Source organism: Rattus norvegicus, chromosome 4 (genome assembly GCF_021556685.1).
Source record: "Rattus norvegicus strain SHRSP/BbbUtx chromosome 4, alternate assembly SHRSP_T2T, whole genome shotgun sequence".
Taxonomy (NCBI): Eukaryota; Metazoa; Chordata; class Mammalia; order Rodentia; family Muridae; genus Rattus; species Rattus norvegicus.
The window spans coordinates 53,423,401-53,435,492 of record NC_141537.1 but is presented as its reverse complement, the minus strand read 5'-3'; the positions used below and the strand labels follow the sequence as shown (position 1 = coordinate 53,435,492).

At 38.7% G+C, this 12,092-nt stretch overlaps 1 protein-coding gene across 1 annotated transcript in view; it reads left to right on the top strand.

Annotated features, from left to right (window-relative positions):
- Positions 1-12,092, top strand: part of Slc13a1 (solute carrier family 13 member 1) — a 77,879-nt gene that overhangs the window by 32,209 nt on the left and 33,578 nt on the right.

Sequence of the window (12,092 nt, the reverse complement as noted above, 5' to 3'; positions counted from 1 at the left end):
AACATCATTATTTTTTTCCTCCTATTAGAATTGTGGTAGTGGCCTTTAGCCAACTGAAACACAGTTCTGCTTGAAGAATACTGTTTCAGTTCTCACTAAATCTTGTTGACCCATTTCACTGGTTTTCATTAGCATCATTCCTGTTTCTTCATGTTACTGTCTTAGAACACCCTTTTTCATATACTTACAAGTGAGCATGATATTTTAGCCTTCCCACTGCCACTAAAATTTCAGTGGGAAATTTATGAGTTGCTTCGGTCAAATACACGCAATGCAGACACTGAAGAGAGGACGGGGACCTTAGAAAGCTTCACCATATCATGCATTTCCTTAAAATAAATCAATATTAAAAAGCACTACAATGCATTGCACCAGGAGCAGAATTTCTCAAGACGGCTGAAAATAATCCTACTTAGAAACAGTCCTACAGTAACCATGGCATTAAGAAGAGGAGAGCAAGGTATATATTTCCTTTTTGGGCTGTATAATACATTACCATGCAGCTCAATGGGAAAAGAAACATTATTGTTCATAGAAATTTCAAGGAAAGAATGAGTTCTCTGGAAAGAGAGAATAAATGCAAGATAAGGTTTAAACCATTAGCTGTGTGTACCTTAAGGTGTTTTATGAAAAAATTCATATGTTTGTGAAAATATTATTATCTTTGAGGATAGAAATATTAAAACATTAAAAAGTAACTGGGGCTGGTGGGTTTTGCAAGTGTACATTGGAAAATAAACTCTATATACGCTCATGAAGCCTATCAAGTGTAAACAGAATGGATTTAAAAAAATGTACACATAGCCAGGAACTTCCTTAGAAATATCTTTAACAAGTTAGCTTTCTGGCACCATTGCCTAAAATTGAAGTTCCAATTGATTGGATGTCCAATGTGTTCTGGGCTTTGTAGGGGAGAAATGTTAAAAACAGACTACTCTTTAGTATAAACATCTCAGAATCTAGGGAATGCAAAACAACAATGATATACAGACACAAAAAGCTACAATAAGTCTCCCCCAAAAGCCAAGCTTCCAAAAAGTGGCACGATTGGTTTAACATAGGCACGTCATGGAGAAGGAGATAAAGTGCTTGAGGCTGGGAAGACCACAATCTGTAAGACCAGGTCTTCTGTATTCTGATTTTAACCTCAGTATATCCACTCTCTAAAACCTAGTAGGAATTCAATATTGATCTTCACTCATTAGGGAATGAGCGGATGTGAAGAGTGGAAACAGAAAAGGACACTCTAATCAAAGAATATATTTATCAAAATCTCAATGTTCCAAAGCTTGCAGCCTTTGGGATGCCTCTGCTGTACAGGTGTTAGGGAAGAGTGAAATATCCGGGCAGACAAGGGCAGTAAGTGGGAAGACGCTCTTGTGGGAAGAATCCATAAAGCTAATGGGCAGCACAGCAAATTCTGCTTTGGGTTGCACTCTCTGCATCCCAGCATTGTGGCAGCAAAGGGATGTGAACCTGACTTGAGTTTTCTCATTAGTCAGCTCCTGGGAATGAGAAAAAGAATTAGAGAAAATGTCTCCGCTATTCTAAACTAGGTGAGGATAGACTGGGTTGCAATGGATTGAGACGGGAAACACAGATGGAGGAAAATGTTCCCATGAAAACAGTAAGGTAGTTGGAGGTATACTGGAGGCAATAAAGATTGATATCTAAGTTTAGAAGAGAAAAGCCAAATTGTAAGTGCTGATTTTATATGTTTTTTCAGACCCTAATACTGTAAATTTCAGCAATAAGAGAATGTTTTTCTATAGAATAGGCTTTTAGGGGAAAAATTGTGTTGCATATAGAAAAAACATTTTTATCTTCTCTTTAAGATTTTCATATGTGTATGTAAAGTGTTTTGATCATATTGACTCCTACTTCTCCCTATTCTTCCCAAACTCCAACCCACTCATTTCTCTTAAACCACTCCATATCTTTCCCTTTCTAAAAACAAACTGCTGAGTCCAATTAGCGTGGCCTAAGCACAAACGTAGGGCCACTCGCTGGAGCTGGAACTTGACTGAAGGACGCCTTCCCTTTCTATCAACCCCCAAGAGGTCTTCAGGTAAGGGTAGGCCTCATGAGCCCCTCCCCCATCCACTCTGGCATTTTTACTGATCTCGTGCAGGTCTTCTCTAAGCAGCTACAACTAGAGTTGTGAGTTCATGAGTTCACCAGCTCTGTTAACATCCAGAAACCCATGTTTTGCAACATCCAACCTCTGACTCTTCCATGATGTTCCCTCAGCCTTTGATTAAAAAGAGTGAGAAAAAGGTATCACACTTAGAGATAAATACCTCACAGTAACATATGCTCTGCCTTTTGACCAGTTGGGAGTCAGTCTCTCTCTCTCTCTCTCTCTCTCTCTCTCTCTCTCTCTCTCTCTCTCTCTCACACACACACACACACACACACACACACACACACATGAACTCATACATGCATGCACACACACATGTGGTCCACTGTAAACAAGCTTATTTGAGGAGGGCTGAGAAGTACATTAATCTATGCATATTTAGAAGATAGCTCGATACTATGTCCATTTAGCAAAATAATAATCGTTGGTTCTTCAAACTGCCCAGCCACGGGTTCTTAGCTGATTTGGAGTGTCATTCATCAATTTTGTCCCGTGAAATGGGCCTTAAATTCAACCAAAAAATGGCTGGTTATTCCCATAACATACAACCACTTTTTAATCAAATGAGCTTACCTTGTTAGACTCGATCATTTCTATAGCTCACAGGATTCACATTTGGGTAAGGCTGTTGATTATTTTTCTTCCCCCACCAGCCTTAATGGCACCTCTCATCACTCTGAAAAGTAGCCAGTAGGGAGGAAGCTTTCAGGTCAGTATCAACTTGGTTTCCCTATGCCCCATTCCCCAAGTATGTGGTATCTTCAGAAATAGGGTCTTACCTTGAAATCCTGCTGAGTAACACGAGCAATGACTACAGAGTGTATTGTTTTGGAGGTCTATGATATGCCTCCAATCAACAAATCAAAGAGAGCCACACATGACACTGGGTTCTTTGTTTGATAACCTATTGTGTCTTGGAGAGGGTAATCCCCCTATGTCCAGTAACTCTAAACTTCATTATGTTTAATTATGTATATGTGTGTTTCTCTATTCTGTAAATAGATATGTACACATGAATGCAGGGACCTGAGAAGGTCATGATAGAGGTCAAATCCCCTGGACTTGGCGTGACAGGCAGTTAGAAGCTGTCCAATGTGGATGTTGCAAAAGAAACATGGCATCCTCTGCAAGAGCAATGTGTACTCGTAATTATTAAGCTATCTCGCCAGTGACAATTCACACACACACACACACACACACACACACACACACACACACAGAGAGAGAGAGAGAGAGAGAGAGAGAGAGATTATAAAATAATAGGTTTCCATGTGGCTCTTTCAAAACTTAGTGTTAGATTTTCCTCCACCACTCCCCACCCCATCTGCCTTACCCTCCAAATGCCTCCTCTTTATCCACACCCTCCCAATTATTCCACTCTCTGCCTTCATTACCACATGTGTTCCACTGTCCCTCTCCCTAAAAATCTTTCTTCACCCCCTTCCGCCATTAGCCCCTCCTAGTTCCCTGGCTTTTGCAGGCACTCAAAGTTAAACCTCCAAGTCTAAAATTATTTAGATTCTTAGCAAGCATAGCTCCATTTTCAAGAATAAACAAATTATATGGTTCATATGGCAATTCCAAAGAACTGCAGCTGTTCATCAGGCCTACATTAGAAAATTTAACACTGAGCGATCATATGAAAGAATTTATACCCAATTTATCTAGTTATGAAATAGAAAGCGTATTTGAGTTCATAAGGCTGTGTTTGTCTGCATTCTTCTTGAAGTAGACAGGGTATTCTATTGATTAAAATAAACCCTGCAGAGTTTGACATTGCATTTTATCTATAAGCTGTAAAGATATAAATATTACCTTCCTTTGGAAAAGAGTGGTTTAAAATATATTTCAATGATAAAAAAAGAAAATCATGAAAGGCTGAAACTGTACAGTGATCTGCACCTGTAATGCCATCACTTGGGAGGCTAAGGCAGGAGAATTGCCACGAGTCTGAGGCCAGCCTGGGCTACGTAGTGAGTTCCAGGCAAATAAACCAGTGCCCAGAGTGAGATTCTTTACAAACAAGAGACTTCAGCTTCTGCCATAATTTTCACAGTTACCTCATATTTTTACAAAGGAATTAAAGTTGTTATCTAACAAAAATTAATACAGTGTTATTTAGTTAAAACCATTTAGTTTGTACAAAATTCAGAATTGTCCTAAATTTTATTAAACCTGAAATAGTGAGATTAAATTAATATGAGATTATTAATAACCTTACCTTGTTTTTTCAAAGGCAATAAAGCATGCACGTGCATACACACACACACACACCACACACATACACACACACATACTACACACAGACACACACACAGACACACACACACACCACACACAGACACACACATACACACTACACATACACACACACTATACACATACATACACACACATGCATACACACACATTATACACATACACGCACACACACACCACACACACCACACACACACACACACACACACACACACACACGGTGGGGGGGAAAGAAAGCTTAATTTACTATCTAGTAAATAAACAGTTCTCAAGTAGAAGAAATTCATAATTGCTCCCAAATAAATGCTCTATTTGTTATAATAATATCACCTTGACCAAGAAATATGAATTTAACATATGCCCAACATTACCATGCCATGAGCAGTCTATTTATCTCTTCCTCATTGTAGCAGCCATACCCCATATTTCAAAGCCTTACACTTCATTCTATTTTTCTCTAAAGCATATATCATTTTCTCATAGGCTACATATACTTTGCTTATCTTTCGTTTATTTCAGTATTATCTGCTTCCTAAGACCCATATAGGCATACGACTATCATTACACTATATATCTGGGACCTGGTGGCTATAGTAAGTATTTGGTAAATACTTGCTAAATATATGCTTAAAAATATGCATAAATGCTTGGATGATTACAGTTGATTGAAAATAACTAAAACTGTATATAAATTGTAATAAAAGCAAGTAGATGAAGGCATAAAGATAGAACCGTGAGTCGTATTAAAACGTTGCATGGAAGGATAAATAATGGTTTGGAAAACAAAGATGAATGAACGGTCTTCAAAAGTACAAACATAAACGGACAATGAGTGTTTTTCAAAGCTCCTAGCTCAGGCCAATGCAAACTAAAACTTCTTTGAAATAACACTTCATCTCGGAACGGATACTATGTAAAGGCAAACCCTTCCTCCATGCTGGTCAGGGTCCAGATTAGTAAGGCTGTTATGGGAATCAGTATGGAGGGCTCCCATAATATTAAAGCTTGATACCATGTGAGTCAGCTAGACAACTCCAGAGTACATATGCAAGGACGCCATATCCTTCCACAGGGATGCCTATCCAGCTGCAATCTAGTTTTCTTGATGCTATGATGTCCAGGATAGTAAAGAAATGGGGTTTCCCAGAAGCCCTTCGGCAGATAAACGAATAATGGAGTGTTGTGCATATACAAGATGGAATTCCATAACGTGGGGAGGAAGAGTTACACTATGAAAATTTCAGGAGCATGGGTAGGTTCGGAGAATTTATTATTAAGCAGGGCGACCCAAAATCAGACAGACAAAAACTATGTGCTTCCTCTCCTGTCCGTATTTGGAAATGTCACCATGGTACATAAAACCTTGCATGATGACTTTGGGAAATACTACAAAGGCTTGTGGGATTAAAATTAGCTGTAAAGATCTCGCTAAGGAACTGCCAGGTCTTCATGTAGATAGGAAAGCAGTTTGGCTGCTGCTGGAGAAGGTGATTACAATGGGCTGGAGTGGAGGATGACGGATATTCAGTTGTCTCTCAGATTTCAAGAATCTATTTAATAGTGGTCCTAAGGGGCGCGTCCCCATGCTCCATCACAAATAAGGGGGATTACTTTCCCCACGAGGCTCTCCTCTCACTACGGGCCAGGCCTAAGCATTCACAGGCATCCTACTGTCGCCTACAGTTGAAACGATGGTTGAGTGGGTAGCTCAGGAATTCCACTCTGCTCTCTACACACTCCTGCCATATTTTTAGAGAACGGAAATAGAAAAAACGAATGCTCATCGCAAAAAGAGCACCAGCATACAGAGGTGACTATATTTCGCATGTCTCAGGTGACAGCCAGGAAACCCAAACATCACTTATAGAACTTTCAAAAGAAACGGGTTCTAGGCATACACAACTGGAATTGTAGTCACAAAGGAAGCAGCCCCCAGTTCTTGGCCTCCTCTGAGAGCGTTATCATTATTCAAAGAGACAGCTCAGCGTTCTATACTCTCTCAATCTCTAAGCCTCCAGGCATCTTTGGATGAAGAAAATTGAAAAATCAGTGCATTTTTATGAAAAAATAAAGATAATTGTTTTCATTCATTTAATACAACCCGTTGTTCCTCAAAGGGACAAAGTTTGAGAGAAATATCCTTGAACAAATCGCATCAATCTTTTAATTAGGGATTGTTTAGTCTGGGGGTGAAAATTCTTATGGCTGAAAATTAAATTCGAGAAGATAGCGCTTCTTAATACTTGCCAAAAAAATTCATAGTCTGGTAAACATAGTAATAAATACAGTTCTTAATAGCAGGAACAAATCTCATTAGATCTGCCAAGAAAGGCAATAGCAATTTAGAACACCTGGCCACAGACTAAGTACAAAATTGGTACTTCAGCTTAAACTACAGTGGCTCTGTAGACATAAACATTCTGTCTGCTCTCCCTGTCCCTTGCCTGGGTAAAATTCAGTCACCAGGATGATTCCTGTACTACTCATGTACTGGTCAGTCCTCACTTGACACAACTCAGATGTACTCTTGTAGGTTTTCCCGTGGGTACTAGTAAGGGTTTGGGTTTGAACACTTCAACAAATATACAAAATACAAAGGGTTTCAGGAATACTGAAATAAGCGAAAATGATGGTTCCTCAGTCAGAATGACATTAACTTTCTGTTTTTTCCTGGATCATCTTCATGATGGAGACATTTAGTCTATGAAAGGTCTACTATCCCCCTCCACTCAGTACTGTAGCTAATGGGGACAAGAAAGAAATGGACCTTCTTATGACTGTCCTGGGCTTTACCACTGTTCAGATTTTTCCATTTCGTGTTTAACTCGTCCTACTTTACTATGAACATATGCAAAGGTGCAATTATTCATAATGTTTTTATTTATTTTTCTATACTATTAGTACAGGTATATCTCTTGTCATTTCTAATTTTCCCTTCTACTTTTAAACCTTAGTTTTTCTTTGAAGTGGATTTTATTGGTGTTACAAAGTTAGTAATGTCTAGAACTAGATTATACTTCAGAGAAGGGTCTTTTGGTGTTGAATCTCTAGGTTTTTTGTTCAATAGAAAACTGCTTGCAATTCTTAAAGCAGTTTATGGACGCTCATACTTTGATTTTGCCTGCTTTCTGACACTTTTTTCCCCTGAGAGACCTCAGCTATCAGTCAAAGTATCATTACTTGTAGGTGATCTTTTCTTATCAGTTAGAGATATGTGTGTGTGTGTGTGTGTGTGTGTGTGTGTGTGTGTGTGTGTGAGAGAGAGAGAGAGAGAGAGAGAGAGAGAGAGAGAGAGAGAGAGTGAGAGAGAGAGAGAGAGAGAGAGAAAGAGAGAGAGATTTTAGAATATCATTTGATTTGAGTATATTTTTCCGAGTCTCTGTTGTCTCTTCCAAAAGCTGTAAAATCATCTACCATCACGGCCTAGTCATGTCTGCCTCTTCCTACAATTAGACACATTAGAAACCTCATCTTCTAAAAATGCTGATATCTCTTTTATTTCCTTCTTTGTCTGGTGGAATGGTGGATTAATCACAAATAACTTAAATCCTATAGTTCAGCAGTTCTTATTTAAGCTGCTTCTATTTCATTGAAGGACCTCTTCACTGCGTTTTAAATTACATTTTCTATACTAGTATCTCAAAGCTTTCTAAAAGCTCATGAGTGATTAATAAACTTACTTGTGTCCTAGAGCTTTAGTTTCTGATGCCTCTGCGGGTTACTTCCTTGCCAGGTTTGTTTGCTGGTCTTTTCCATGCTGCTACCCAATCTTGCATGTGTCATACTTCCAAACATTGAAATGCTAATTTTCCTTGAAATCTCCACAGGGGGAGAAAAGAACTGAGTTCAGGGTTGCAGCTGCCTTCAGGAGTTTTCAATTATATTACCATATTTCCCTTAACACATAAGTAATGACAATTTATACTTTGAAGTGCTTGAGGTAGAAATTTTCAGGATGCATTGTGCTTTTCCTTCGCTTAGCTTGACATTTCCTTCTCCCTACTCTACAGAGGATACGGGCATTATGAACGTTTTCTACCCTCATCCCTCTCCCAGCTGGCCCTGGGCATTATCTTCCATTCCAAATTCTCTTTGTAACAAGATAAATGAAATCTCTTGAGCAAAGTCAGGCTTATCACTTCCTAATATTAAACTCACTTACACTATATTTTATGGTTAATACAGATTTTTTCTTTCATACAATTTAGTGAGATATTTTTCGAAAGGATGTTTAATGTTTTTAATTTAAAATTGTTAAACAGGGAGTTGGATTTGCTATGATATGAAATAGATAACGTGCTATTATCTATATATTACTTCAGTTATTTTTAACCACTATAGAAAGAACATTTTTTTAATCTAGTGCCACATATATTTTTTCTTAGCTCCCAACTTACAAAGGAAACTTCCAAATGATTAGCATTTAACTTAATCCAATTTTGTAAGTAAATTCTGTGCCATGAAAAAACCATAATTTTTAAAGCACGGCTGAAATATAGCTTATATTCACACTGAAGAGTCTTCATACCCTGAATGCTAAGTTCTGAATACTGATCTGTGCATCTTCCTCTTGCTTTATAAGTGGATATTCTCCTTTGTAATATGAAACATGGTCCTTTAGTAGCTTCAAAGGCCATTCTTGATCATTTCAGTTTTATCAATACCCTGAGTTCCCCAGGTTAACTCTGACTAGATCTTCAATAAATAGATCTTCATGAAGAGTTCATACCAGAAAGTTGGAGAACCCTCTCTTACCTTTCACCCCGCTCGTCTTCTTATGAGTTCCATTCCGTGACTCCTTTGTACAATCAATTTCCTTACAGGAATTATTTTAAAGCATATGTACACCATGAAAAGCGAGCTTAATTAAAACTAAACAACATTATCTGTTATTCATTAAACTGGGCACGTGGAAACTCAATACTCAATATGCAAAGAAAATGAGGCCCCATGTTTTCATAGCTCTGAGCATTTAAACTTCCACTCCGTCTCCCCTTCTTTAGTTAGATAAGCAGTTGATATATGAGACATAAAGCTGCCATGGGTAATCTGCCCATTCTTTATTAGTAAATAGTGATCCACTAAAGCAACAGCAGCTAAGAGATTGGTCTCAGGTAGTACATCCAGCAAGAAAGCACTCTACCACTGAGCATACCCCCAGGAGAGTTTTCTCTTTTATTACCAGAAAAGGCCTCACTAAATTGCCCAGGCTTCCCTTGAACTCACTATGTAATCAGAGACCTTCCTGCCTCAACCTTATAGGCAGATTGCACGACAAGCCTACACTATATTTTTGTTGCTGTTTTAATAGAAGCATGTGAATCTGACCTTCATTGAAATGACAAGTTAAACAGGCTAATTTGCCGCCACTCTTTCTGGAAGAACGAATAGATTGCTTAAGCCATGATCACAATCAATTTTTGTAACAATAAAGGTAAGAAATGAAGTGAAAGCAAAATCATTTCAGGTGCTGGAATGCAAATGAATGGCTGGAAAAGACTTGGGTATCAGCGGGCACGAAATTGCTAGTTAGTATTGAAGAAAGCCAGTAGAGCAATTTAAATCGTGTAGTCTATGGAGTCCTTATGTTGCAAGGCCAGAGGAGGGACACACTTCGCTTCTGAAGCCATTAAATTTCCAAATGTCTCCGAAAATCCACTTGGCTGCTGCTCCATCAAGAAGTATCATCTTTAGATATGGGATCACAGAGAAGAAAGAGACAGGGATGGTTCTGAGTCAAGGGAGAAGATCATAGTGAAGCTACTGCCCTCAGTAGAGATAACCTGCTTGTTCCAATGCCCTCCAGGAGTGCAGGCAGTTGGGACCTGCTTTCTATTCCACCGAGCCAGCAGCCTACTCTAATGCCCTCCAGGTATCAACAGACAGCAGTCCAGAAATGTCTTCCCTGGGGAATGCATTCAGCACAACAGAATAAACAACAGCATCCTGACATTAAAATTCTCTGAAAAGGCCTCTCAGTGAAGCTCACAGCCCAAAAGTGAATCCCAGAGCACACATGCAGAGCTTTGAAGAAGCGTTTCACTGCCTTGAATAGGAGCAGCCAAGCCCACATTTCTAGGTATCTGAAGAAAGCCTGAGGCATGAAGAAGTTCCAAACAAAAAGAAATCAGCTATGTGTAGGTAAAAGTCAATGCAAAAAGAGCAAATATGAGAAAAGAAAACATCATTAATATGTTTAAAGAGGTAAAGGAAAGTGCACTCATAAAATATGAACAGCTTTCTGTAGAAGAGGAGACATTAATATAAAATATGAAAATATACAGTGTGAATAAATGTATAAAGGATAAGTAAAAAAGGAAGATTCCAGAAGATGCTGTAAAGAGAAAATTCAGATGATGAAATATGAAGAAACAAAAGCAAAAAATAATAAAAGGATTAGAAAAAGAGTAGAGAACAGAGGTGAAGAACTTTTAAGAAACAGAAGAGAACTTCGATGCTGGAAGAACAAAATGTTTGTCATTCAAATCCTCCTGGTGGCAGCTGAGAAGCAGAAATCTGAGATCTCAGAATACCATGAGTAGAAAGAGAACTCCATAAGCTTCCAGCTTTCAGAAAAGTAAAGGGAACAGGGACTGATTCCTTTCAAGAGACGGTTTTTAAAATATGGATAGTTGGATACTCTTCTTTCGTAATATGACTTTTATTTGCCAGAGGCTTACTGCTGAATAGCTCGCACTTCCTAGTCTGAACTCAGGGTGGCTCAGCTGTTCTGGTGCAAACTCTTCTTCAAGCTGGCTGATTCAATCTGGCTTCTCTCAGCTTCTCACTGAATTGTTCTGCTTGACCTCAACGTAACTCCAGCAGTTTGTTCTAATATTCTGGCCCGTTATTGTTGTCTGACTTTAACTGCCTCTGCTCGCCTTCACTGAACTGCATGAACTCGAAAACAAACTCAATTCCACTGCTCTGAATTTTCTACACTGACTCCCAACTGACTGACCAAACTCAACTCCACTGCATTGCACTCACTGCCCTGACTCTCAACTGACTGAATGAACTGACTGAGCTGCCTTCACTTTCCCTGGGGTATTTTTAAGAGGCTTTACACATGAGTGTTGGGCATATCCTTTCTCTGACTCATACTGTCAAGTCTCTCTGTGATTTACCACATTGTCTGCCCCTCACTTTTCAAGTCACCTATATACATATGGTGACACATATATTTATGTGTTTAACAGCACATATCAACCTGCCTATGTAATTTCACAGAAGTCTCCTTTACTTTGTGACATAAGCACTCTCCCATTCATAACATAACTGTGACAATGTCTTTCAGGCACCCTGACACAAGACTCTTCCTGGACACATCATAGCTAACATTGCTAGATGCTTCACTTTTTGAAAAAACAATTCTTCTTTGCTTTGTAATTCTCACACTTTCTCTCTGTCTCTGTACTTGTTTCCTTCCCTCCTTCCCTTCCCCTCTTCTGACCCTTATAACATAAACATTTACACGATATTCACAAACATTTTCCACTATAAAAATATAGGGTTATTGATATTTTTCATCCAGTATTTGCAAACGTGTTTTCCCCTAGGCAGGGTCTTACTGTCTATTTCCAATGATTTAATACACCTTCTTCTTGCTCTGGTATCAAACACTTGGTTCTAAATTCAACCTATTGTCTTAACAGAAAACAAAAGAATAATTTGCTGTGAAAGCTTTTTT